The following is a 13,765-nucleotide window of genomic DNA, read 5'->3' as shown; positions in this document are numbered from 1 at the left end:
AGGTCATGTTTTTACAGGTTACAAGTCATGGTTTTAGAGATAACAGATCATGTTTTTACAGGTTACATGTCATGTTTTTACAGGTTACAAGTCATGGTTTTACAGATAACAGATCATGTTTTTACAGGTTACAGGTCATGTTTTTACAGGTTACGGGTCATGTTTTTACAGGTTACAAGTCATGGTTTTACAGATAACAGATCATGTTTTTACAGGTTACAGGTTATGTTTTTACAGATTACAGGTCATGTTTTAATAGATTACAGATCATGTTTTTACAGATTACAGATCATGTTTTTACATGTTAAAGATAATGTTTTTACAGGTTACAGGCCATGTTTGTACATGTTACAGGTCATTGTTTGACAGATTACAGGTCATGTTATTACACATTACAGGTCATGTTTTTACAGGTTAAAGGTCATGGTTTTACAGGTTACCGTTCATGTTTTTACAGGTTACAAGTCATGGTTTTACAGATAACCGATCATGTTTTTACAGATTACTGTTCATGTTTTTACAGATTACAGATCATGTTTTTACAAGTTACAGGTCATGTTTTTACAGATTGCAGATCATGTTTTTACAGGTTACAGGTCATGTTTTTACAGATACAGGTCATGTTTTTATAGATTACAGATCATGTTTTTACAGATCATGTTTTTCAGGTTACAGGTCATGTTTTTACAGATACAGGTCATGTTTTTATAGATTACAGATCATGTTTTTACAGATCATGTTTTTCAGGTTACAGGTCATGTTTTTATAGATTACAGATCATGTTTTTACAGGTTACAGGTCATGTTTTTACAGATTACAGGTCATGTTTTTATAGATTAAAGATCATGTTTTCACAGGTTACAGGTCATGTTTTTATAGATTACAGGTCATGTTTTTATAGATTACAGATCATGTTTTTACAGATCATGTTTTTACAAGTTACAGGTCATGTTTTTACAGATTACAGGTCATGTTTTTATAGATTACAGATCATGTTTTTACAGATTACCGATCATGTTTTTACATGTTAAAAATCATGTTTTTACAGGTTACAGGCCATGTTTGACAGATTACAGGTCATGTTATTACAGATTACAGGCCATGTTATTACCGATTACAGGTCATGTTTTTACAGGTTACAGGTCATGTTTTTACAGGTTACAGGTCATGTTTTTACAGATTACCAGTCATGTTTTTACAGGTTACAGGTCATGTTTTTACAGGTTACAGGTCATGTTTTTGTCAGATTACCAGTCATGTTGCTGCATGTTACAGCTCATGTTTTTACAGGTTACAGGTCATGGCTTGAAAGATTACATATCATGTTTTTACAGGTTACAAGTCATGTTGTTACAGGTTACAGTTCATGTTTTTACAGGTTAAAGGTCATGTTTTTACAAGTTACAGGTCATGTTTCTACCGATTACAGATCATATTTTTACAGATTGCAGGCCATGTTTTGACAGATTATTTATACGTCATGGTTTGACAGATTACAGGTCATTTTTTACAGGTTACAAGTCATGGTTTTACAGATTACTGGTCATTTTTTTTTTACAGATTACCGGTCATGTTTTTACAGGTTAAAGGTCGTGTTTTTACGGGTTTCAGGTCATGTTTTACAGGTTACAGGTCATGGCTTGACAGATTGCAGGTCATGTTTTCACAGGTTACAGGTCATGGTTTACAGATTACAGATCATGTTTATACAAGTTAAAGGTCATGTTTTTACAGGTTACAGATCATGATTGTACAGGTTACAGGTCATTGTTTGACAGATTACAGGTCATGTTTTTACAGATTATTGGTCATTTTTTTTTTACAGATTACCGGTCATGTTTTTACAGGTTACAGGCCATGTTTGTACAGGTTACAGATCATGTTTTTACATGTTAAAGATCATGTTTTTACAGGTTACAGGCCACGTTTGTACAGGTTACAGATCATGTTTTTAACATGTTAAAGATCATGTTTTTACAGGTTACAGGTCATTGTTTGACAGAATACAGGTCATGTTATTACAGATTATAGGTCATGTTTTTACAAGTTACAGGCCATGGTTTTATCGGTTGCAGGTCATATTTTTACAGGTTACAAGTCATGGTTTTACAGATAACAGATCATGTTTTTACAGGTTACATGTCATGTTTTTACAGGTTACAAGTCATGGTTTTATAGATAACAGATCATGTTTTTACAGGTTCCAGGTCATGTTTTTACAGGTTACAAGTCATGGTTTTACAGATAACAGATCATGTTTTTACAGGTTACAGATCACGTTGTTACAGGTTACAGATCATGTTTTTACAGATTACTGGTCATGTTTTTATAGATTACAGATCATGATTTTACAGATTACAGATCATGTTTTTACATGTTAAAGATCATGTTTTTACAGGTTACAGGCCATGTTTGTAAAGGATACAGATCATGTTTTTACATGTTAAAGATCATGTTTTTACAGGTTACAGGCCATGTTTGTACAGGTTACAGATCATGTTTTTACATGTTAAAGATCATGTTTTTACAGGTTACAGGTCATTGTTTGACAGATTACAGGTCATGTTATTACAGATTACAGGTCATGTTTTTACAGGTTACAGGTCATGGTTTTACAGGTTACAGGTCATGTTTTTACAGGTTACAAGTCATGGTTTTACAGATAACAGATCATGTTTTTACAGGTTACATGTCATGTTTTTACAGTTTACAAGTCATGGTTTTACAGATAACAGATCATGTTCTTACAGGTTACAGGTCATGTTTTTACAGATTACAGGTCATGTTTTTATAGATTACAGATCATGTTTTTACAGATTACAGATCATGTTTTTACATGTTAAAGATCATGTTTTTAACATGTTAAAGATCATGTTTTTACAGGTTACAGGTCATTGTTTGACAGATTACAGGTCATGTTATTACAGATTACAGGTCATGTTTTTATAGATAACAGATCATGTTTTTACAGGTTACAGGTCATGTTTTTACAGGTTACAAGTCATGGTTTTACAGATAACAGATCATGTTTTTACAGGTTACAGGTCACGTTGTTACAGGTTACAGATCATGTTTTTACAGATTACTGGTCATGTTTTTATAGATTACAGATCATGTTTTTACAGATTACAGATCATGTTTTTACATGTTAAAGATCATGTTTTTACAGGTTACAGGCCATGTTTGTACAGGATACAGATAATGTTTTTACATGTTAAAGATCATGTTTTTACAGGTTACAGGCCATGTTTGTACAGATTACAGGTCATGTTATTACAGATTACAGGTCATGCTTTTACAGGTTACAGGTCATGTTTTTAAAGGTTACAAGTCATGGTTTTACAGATAACAGATCATGTTTTTGCAGGTTACATGTCATGTTTTTACAGGTTACAAGTCATGGTTTTACAGATAACAGATCATGTTTTTACAGGTTACAGGTCATGTTTTTACAGGTTACAGGTCATGTTTTTACAGGTTACAAGTCATGGTTTTACAGATAACAGATCATGTTTTTACAGGTTACAGGTCATGTTTTTACAGATTACAGGTCATGTTTTTATAGATTACAGATCATGTTTTTACAGGTTACAGGTCATGTTTTTATAGATTACAGATCATGTTTTTATAGATTACAGATCATGTTTTTACAGATCATGTTTTTACAGGTTACAGATCATGTTTTTACAGATAACAGGTCATGTTTTTATAGATTAAAGATCATGTTTTTACAGGTTACAGGTCATGTTTTTATAGATTACAGATCATGTTTTTACAGATCATGTTTTTACAGGTTGCAGGTCATGTTTTTACAGATTACAGGTCATGTTTTTATAGATTACAGATCATGTTTTTACAGATTAACGATCATGTTTTTACATGTTAAAGATCTTGTTTTTACAGGTTACAGGCCATGTTTTTACAGATTGCAGGTCATGTTTTTACAGGTTACAGGTCATATTTCGACAGATTACAGGTCATGTTTTGACAGGTTACAGGTCATGTTTTTATAGATTACAGATCATGTTTTAACAGATTACAGGTCATGTTTTTACAGGTTACATGTCATGTTTTTACAGATTACAGTTCATGCTTTTACAGGTTACACGTCATGTTTTTACAGGTTACAAGTCATGGTTTTACAGATAACAGATCATGTTTTTACAGGTTACAAGTCACGTTGTTACAGGTTACAGATCATTTTTTTTACAGATTACTGGTCATGTTTTTATATAATACAGATCATGTTTTTGCAGATTACAGATCATGTTTTTACATGTTAAAGATCATGTTTTTACAGGTTACAGGCCATGTTTGTACAGGTTACAGGTCGTTGTTTTTATAGATTGCAGGTCATGTTTTTACAGGTTACAGGTCATGTTTTTATAGATTACAGGTGACGTTTTTATAGATTACAGATCATGTTTTTACAGATCATGTTTTTACAGGTTACAGGTCATGTTTTTACAGATTACAGGTCATGTTTTTACAGATTACAGAACCTGTTTTTACAGATTACAGATCATGTTTTTACATGTTAAAGATCATGTTTTTACAGGTTACAGGCCATGTTTGTACAGGTTACAGGTCATTGTTTGACAGATTACAGGTCATGTTATTACAGATTACAGGTCATGTTATTACAGATTACAGGTCATGTTTTTACAGGTTACAGGTCATGGTTTTACAGGTTACAAGTCATGGTTTTACAGATTACAGATCATATTTCTACATGTTAAAGACCATGTTTTTACAGGTTACAGGCCATGTTTGTACAGGTTACAGGTCATTGTTTGACAGATTACAGGTCATGTTATTACAGATTACAGGTCATGGTTTTACAGATTACAGAACATGTTTTTACAGATTACAGATCATGTTTTTACATGTTAAAGATCATGTTTTTACAGGTTACAGGCCATGTTTGTACAGGTTACAGGTCATTGTTTGACAGATTACAGGTCATTTTTTTTTACAGATTACCGGTCATGTTTTTACAGGTTACAGGCCATGTTTGTACAGGTTACAGATCATGTTTTTACATGTTAAAGATCATGTTTTTACAGGTTACAGGTCATTGTTTGACAGAATACAGGTCATGTTATTACAGATTATAGGTCATGTTTTTACAGGTTACAGGCCATGGTTTTACCGGTTGCAGGTCATATTTTTACAGGTTACAAGTCATGGTTTTACAGATAACAGATCATGTTTTTACAGGTTACATGTCATGTTTTTACAGGTTACAAGTCATGGTTTTATAGATAACAGATCATGTTTTTACAGGTTCCAGGTCATGTTTTTACAGGTTACAAGTCATGGTTTTACAGATAACAGATCATGTTTTTACAGGTTACAGATCACGTTGTTACAGGTTACAGATCATGTTTTTACAGATTACTGGTCATGTTTTTATAGATTACAGATCATGATTTTACAGATTACAGATCATGTTTTTACATGTTAAAGATCATGTTTTTACAGGTTATAGGCCATGTTTGTAAAGGATACAGATCATGTTTTTACATGTTAAAGATCATGTTTTTACAGGTTACAGGCCATGTTTGTACAGGTTACAGATCATGTTTTTACATGTTAAAGATCATGTTTTTACAGGTTACAGGTCATTGTTTGACAGATTACAGGTCATTTTTTTTACAGATTACCGGTCATGTTTTTACAGGTTACAGGCCATGTTTGTACAGGTTACAGATCATGTTTTTACATGTTAAAGATCATGTTTTTACAGGTTACAGGCCACGTTTGTACAGGTTACAGATCATGTTTTTAACATGTTAAAGATCATGTTTTTACAGGTTACAGGTCATTGTTTGACAGATTACAGGTCATGTTATTACAGATTACAGGTCATGTTTTTACAGGTTACAGGTCATGGTTTTACAGGTTACAGGTCATGTTTTTACAGGTTACAAGTCATGGTTTTACAGATAACAGATCATGTTTTTACAGGTTACATGTCATGTTTTTACAGTTTACAAGTCATGGTTTTACAGATAACAGATCATGTTCTTACAGGTTACAGGTCATGTTTTTACAGATTACAGGTCATGTTTTTATAGATTACAGATCATGTTTTTACAGATTACAGATCATGTTTTTACATGTTAAAGATCATGTTTTTAACATGTTAAAGATCATGTTTTTACAGGTTACAGGTCATTGTTTGACAGATTACAGGTCATGTTATTACAGATTACAGGTCATGTTTTTATAGATAACAGATCATGTTTTTACAGGTTACAGGTCATGTTTTTACAGGTTACAAGTCATGGTTTTACAGATAACAGATCATGTTTTTACAGGTTACAGGTCACGTTGTTACAGGTTACAGATCATGTTTTTACAGATTAATGGTCATGTTTTTATAGATTACAGATCATGTTTTTACAGATTACAGATCATGTTTTTACATGTTAAAGATCATGTTTTTACAGGTTACAGGCCATGTTTGTACAGGATACAGATAATGTTTTTACATGTTAAAGATCATGTTTTTACAGGTTACAGGCCATGTTTGTACAGATTACAGGTCATGTTATTACAGATTACAGGTCATGTTTTTATAGATTACAGATCATGTTTTTACAGATTACCGATCATGTTTTTACATGTTAAAAATCATGTTTTTACAGGTTACAGGCCATGTTTGACAGATTACAGGTCATGTTATTACAGATTACAGGCCATGTTATTACCGATTACAGGTCATGTTTTTACAGGTTACAGGTCATGTTTTTACAGGTTACAGGTCATGTTTTTACAGATTACCAGTCATGTTTTTACAGGTTACAGGTCATGTTTTTACAGGTTACAGGTCATGTTTTTGTCAGATTACCAGTCATGTTGCTGCATGTTACAGCTCATGTTTTTACAGGTTACAGGTCATGGCTTGAAAGATTACATATCATGTTTTTACAGGTTACAAGTCATGTTGTTACAGGTTACAGTTCATGTTTTTACAGGTTAAAGGTCATGTTTTTACAAGTTACAGGTCATGTTTCTACCGATTACAGATCATATTTTTACAGATTGCAGGCCATGTTTTGACAGATTATTTATACGTCATGGTTTGACAGATTACAGGTCATTTTTTACAGGTTACAAGTCATGGTTTTACAGATTACTGGTCATTTTTTTTTTACAGATTACCGGTCATGTTTTTACAGGTTAAAGGTCGTGTTTTTACGGGTTTCAGGTCATGTTTTACAGGTTACAGGTCATGGCTTGACAGATTGCAGGTCATGTTTTCACAGGTTACAGGTCATGGTTTACAGATTACAGATCATGTTTATACAAGTTAAAGGTCATGTTTTTACAGGTTACAGATCATGATTGTACAGGTTACAGGTCATTGTTTGACAGATTACAGGTCATGTTTTTACAGATTATTGGTCATTTTTTTTTTACAGATTACCGGTCATGTTTTTACAGGTTACAGGCCATGTTTGTACAGGTTACAGATCATGTTTTTACATGTTAAAGATCATGTTTTTACAGGTTACAGGCCACGTTTGTACAGGTTACAGATCATGTTTTTAACATGTTAAAGATCATGTTTTTACAGGTTACAGGTCATTGTTTGACAGAATACAGGTCATGTTATTACAGATTATAGGTCATGTTTTTACAAGTTACAGGCCATGGTTTTATCGGTTGCAGGTCATATTTTTACAGGTTACAAGTCATGGTTTTACAGATAACAGATCATGTTTTTACAGGTTACATGTCATGTTTTTACAGGTTACAAGTCATGGTTTTATAGATAACAGATCATGTTTTTACAGGTTCCAGGTCATGTTTTTACAGGTTACAAGTCATGGTTTTACAGATAACAGATCATGTTTTTACAGGTTACAGATCACGTTGTTACAGGTTACAGATCATGTTTTTACAGATTACTGGTCATGTTTTTATAGATTACAGATCATGATTTTACAGATTACAGATCATGTTTTTACATGTTAAAGATCATGTTTTTACAGGTTACAGGCCATGTTTGTAAAGGATACAGATCATGTTTTTACATGTTAAAGATCATGTTTTTACAGGTTACAGGCCATGTTTGTACAGGTTACAGATCATGTTTTTACATGTTAAAGATCATGTTTTTACAGGTTACAGGTCATTGTTTGACAGATTACAGGTCATGTTATTACAGATTACAGGTCATGTTTTTACAGGTTACAGGTCATGGTTTTACAGGTTACAGGTCATGTTTTTACAGGTTACAAGTCATGGTTTTACAGATAACAGATCATGTTTTTACAGGTTACATGTCATGTTTTTACAGTTTACAAGTCATGGTTTTACAGATAACAGATCATGTTCTTACAGGTTACAGGTCATGTTTTTACAGATTACAGGTCATGTTTTTATAGATTACAGATCATGTTTTTACAGATTACAGATCATGTTTTTACATGTTAAAGATCATGTTTTTAACATGTTAAAGATCATGTTTTTACAGGTTACAGGTCATTGTTTGACAGATTACAGGTCATGTTATTACAGATTACAGGTCATGTTTTTATAGATAACAGATCATGTTTTTACAGGTTACAGGTCATGTTTTTACAGGTTACAAGTCATGGTTTTACAGATAACAGATCATGTTTTTACAGGTTACAGGTCACGTTGTTACAGGTTACAGATCATGTTTTTACAGATTACTGGTCATGTTTTTATAGATTACAGATCATGTTTTTACAGATTACAGATCATGTTTTTACATGTTAAAGATCATGTTTTTACAGGTTACAGGCCATGTTTGTACAGGATACAGATAATGTTTTTACATGTTAAAGATCATGTTTTTACAGGTTACAGGCCATGTTTGTACAGATTACAGGTCATGTTATTACAGATTACAGGTCATGCTTTTACAGGTTACAGGTCATGTTTTTAAAGGTTACAAGTCATGGTTTTACAGATAACAGATCATGTTTTTGCAGGTTACATGTCATGTTTTTACAGGTTACAAGTCATGGTTTTACAGATAACAGATCATGTTTTTACAGGTTACAGGTCATGTTTTTACAGGTTACAGGTCATGTTTTTACAGGTTACAAGTCATGGTTTTACAGATAACAGATCATGTTTTTACAGGTTACAGGTCATGTTTTTACAGATTACAGGTCATGTTTTTATAGATTACAGATCATGTTTTTACAGGTTACAGGTCATGTTTTTATAGATTACAGATCATGTTTTTATAGATTACAGATCATGTTTTTACAGATCATGTTTTTACAGGTTACAGATCATGTTTTTACAGATAACAGGTCATGTTTTTATAGATTAAAGATCATGTTTTTACAGGTTACAGGTCATGTTTTTATAGATTACAGGTCATGTTTTTATAGATTACAGATCATGTTTTTACAGATCATGTTTTTACAGGTTGCAGGTCATGTTTTTACAGATTACAGGTCATGTTTTTATAGATTACAGATCATGTTTTTACAGACTAACGATCATGTTTTTACATGTTAAAGATCTTGTTTTTACAGGTTACAGGCCATGTTTTTACAGATTGCAGGTCATGTTTTTACAGGTTACAGGTCATATTTCGACAGATTACAGGTCATGTTTTGACAGGTTACAGGTCATGTTTTTATAGATTACAGATCATGTTTTAACAGATTACAGGTCATGTTTTTACAGGTTACATGTCATGTTTTTACAGATTACAGTTCATGCTTTTACAGGTTACACGTCATGTTTTTACAGGTTACAAGTCATGGTTTTACAGATAACAGATCATGTTTTTACAGGTTACAAGTCACGTTGTTACAGGTTACAGATCATTTTTTTTACAGATTACTGGTCATGTTTTTATATAATACAGATCATGTTTTTGCAGATTACAGATCATGTTTTTACATGTTAAAGATCATGTTTTTACAGGTTACAGGCCATGTTTGTACAGGTTACAGGTCGTTGTTTTTATAGATTGCAGGTCATGTTTTTACAGGTTACAGGTCATGTTTTTATAGATTACAGGTGACGTTTTTATAGATTACAGATCATGTTTTTACAGATCATGTTTTTACAGGTTACAGGTCATGTTTTTACAGATTACAGGTCATGTTTTTACAGATTACAGAACCTGTTTTTACAGATTACAGATCATGTTTTTACATGTTAAAGATCATGTTTTTACAGGTTACAGGCCATGTTTGTACAGGTTACAGGTCATTGTTTGACAGATTACAGGTCATGTTATTACAGATTACAGGTCATGTTATTACAGATTACAGGTCATGTTTTTACAGGTTACAGGTCATGGTTTTACAGGTTACAAGTCATGGTTTTACAGATTACAGATCATATTTCTACATGTTAAAGACCATGTTTTTACAGGTTACAGGCCATGTTTGTACAGGTTACAGGTCATTGTTTGACAGATTACAGGTCATGTTATTACAGATTACAGGTCATGGTTTTACAGATTACAGAACATGTTTTTACAGATTACAGATCATGTTTTTACATGTTAAAGATCATGTTTTTACAGGTTACAGGCCATGTTTGTACAGGTTACAGGTCATTGTTTGACAGATTACAGGTCATTTTTTTTTACAGATTACCGGTCATGTTTTTACAGGTTACAGGCCATGTTTGTACAGGTTACAGATCATGTTTTTACATGTTAAAGATCATGTTTTTACAGGTTACAGGCCACGTTTGTACAGGTTACAGATCATGTTTTTAACATGTTAAAGATCATGTTTTTACAGGTTACAGGTCATTGTTTGACAGAATACAGGTCATGTTATTACAGATTATAGGTCATGTTTTTACAGGTTACAGGCCATGGTTTTACCGGTTGCAGGTCATATTTTTACAGGTTACAAGTCATGGTTTTACAGATAACAGATCATGTTTTTACAGGTTACATGTCATGTTTTTACAGGTTACAAGTCATGGTTTTATAGATAACAGATCATGTTTTTACAGGTTCCAGGTCATGTTTTTACAGGTTACAAGTCATGGTTTTACAGATAACAGATCATGTTTTTACAGGTTACAGATCACGTTGTTACAGGTTACAGATCATGTTTTTACAGATTACTGGTCATGTTTTTATAGATTACAGATCATGATTTTACAGATTACAGATCATGTTTTTACATGTTAAAGATCATGTTTTTACAGGTTATAGGCCATGTTTGTAAAGGATACAGATCATGTTTTTACATGTTAAAGATCATGTTTTTACAGGTTACAGGCCATGTTTGTACAGGTTACAGATCATGTTTTTACATGTTAAAGATCATGTTTTTACAGGTTACAGGTCATTGTTTGACAGATTACAGGTCATTTTTTTTTACAGATTACCGGTCATGTTTTTACAGGTTACAGGCCATGTTTGTACAGGTTACAGATCATGTTTTTACATGTTAAAGATCATGTTTTTACAGGTTACAGGCCACGTTTGTACAGGTTACAGATCATGTTTTTAACATGTTAAAGATCATGTTTTTACAGGTTACAGGTCATTGTTTGACAGATTACAGGTCATGTTATTACAGATTACAGGTCATGTTTTTACAGGTTACAGGTCATGGTTTTACAGGTTACAGGTCATGTTTTTACAGGTTACAAGTCATGGTTTTACAGATAACAGATCATGTTTTTACAGGTTACATGTCATGTTTTTACAGTTTACAAGTCATGGTTTTACAGATAACAGATCATGTTCTTACAGGTTACAGGTCATGTTTTTACAGATTACAGGTCATGTTTTTATAGATCACAGATCATGTTTTTACAGATTACAGATCATGTTTTTACATGTTAAAGATCATGTTTTTAACATGTTAAAGATCATGTTTTTACAGGTTACAGGTCATTGTTTGACAGATTACAGGTCATGTTATTACAGATTACAGGTCATGTTTTTATAGATAACAGATCATGTTTTTACAGGTTACAGGTCATGTTTTTACAGGTTACAAGTCATGGTTTTACAGATAACAGATCATGTTTTTACAGGTTACAGGTCACGTTGTTACAGGTTACAGATCATGTTTTTACAGATTAATGGTCATGTTTTTATAGATTACAGATCATGTTTTTACAGATTACAGATCATGTTTTTACATGTTAAAGATCATGTTTTTACAGGTTACAGGCCATGTTTGTACAGGATACAGATAATGTTTTTACATGTTAAAGATCATGTTTTTACAGGTTACAGGCCATGTTTGTACAGATTACAGGTCATGTTATTACAGATTACAGGTCATGTTTTTATAGATTACAGATCATGTTTTTACAGATTACCGATCATGTTTTTACATGTTAAAAATCATGTTTTTACAGGTTACAGGCCATGTTTGACAGATTACAGGTCATGTTATTACAGATTACAGGCCATGTTATTACCGATTACAGGTCATGTTTTTACAGGTTACAGGTCATGTTTTTACAGGTTACAGGTCATGTTTTTACAGATTACCAGTCATGTTTTTACAGGTTACAGGTCATGTTTTTACAGGTTACACGTCATGTTTTTGTCAGATTACCAGTCATGTTACTGCATGTTACAGCTCATGTTTTTACAGGTTACAGGTCATGGCTTGAAAGATTACAGATCATGTTTTTACAGGTTACAAGTCATGTTGTTACAGGTTACAGTTCATGTTTTTACAGGTTAAAGGTCATGTTTTTACAAGTTACAGGTCATGTTTCTACCGATTACAGATCATATTTTTACAGATTGCAGGCCATGTTTTGACAGATTATTTATACGTCATGGTTTGACAGATTACAGGTCATTTTTTACAGGTTACAAGTCATGGTTTTACAGATTACTGGTCTTTTTTTTTTTACAGATTACCGGTCATGTTTTTACAGGTTAAAGGTCGTGTTTTTACGGGTTTCAGGTCATGTTTTACAGGTTACAGGTCATGGCTTGACAGATTGCAGGTCATGTTTTCACAGGTTACAGGTCATGGTTTACAGATTACAGATCATGTTTATACAAGTTAAAGGTCATGTTTTTACAGGTTACAGATCATGATTGTACAGGTTACAGGTCATTGTTTGACAGATTACAGGTCATGTTTTTACAGATTACTGGTCATTTTTTTTTACAGATTACCGGTCATGTTTTTACAGGTTACAGGCCATGTTTGTACAGGTTACAGATCATGTTTTTACATGCTAAAGATCATGTTTTTACAGGTTACAGGCCACGTTTGTACAGGTTACAGATCATGTTTTTAACATGTTAAAGATCATGTTTTTACAGGTTACAGGTCATTGTTTGACAGAATACAGGTCATGTTATTACAGATTATAGGTCATGTTTTTACAAGTTACAGGCCATGGTTTTATCGGTTGCAGGTCATATTTTTACAGGTTACAAGTCATGGTTTTACAGATAACAGATCATGTTTTTACAGGTTACATGTCATGTTTTTACAGGTTACAAGTCATGGTTTTATAGATAACAGATCATGTTTTTACAGGTTCCAGGTCATGTTTTTACAGGTTACAAGTCATGGTTTTACAGATAACAGATCATGTTTTTACAGGTTACAGATCACGTTGTTACAGGTTACAGATCATGTTTTTACAGATTACTGGTCATGTTTTTATAGATTACAGATCATGATTTTACAGATTACAGATCATGTTTTTACATGTTAAAGATCATGTTTTTACAGGTTACAGGCCATGTTTGTAAAGGATACAGATCATGTTTTTACATGTTAAAGATCATGTTTTTACAGTT

This window comes from Myxine glutinosa, chromosome 9 (assembly GCF_964187855.1).
Source record: "Myxine glutinosa chromosome 9, kmMyxGlut1.1, whole genome shotgun sequence".
NCBI lineage: Eukaryota > Metazoa > Chordata > Myxini > Myxiniformes > Myxinidae > Myxine > Myxine glutinosa.
Note: the sequence above shows the minus strand (reverse complement) of the source record.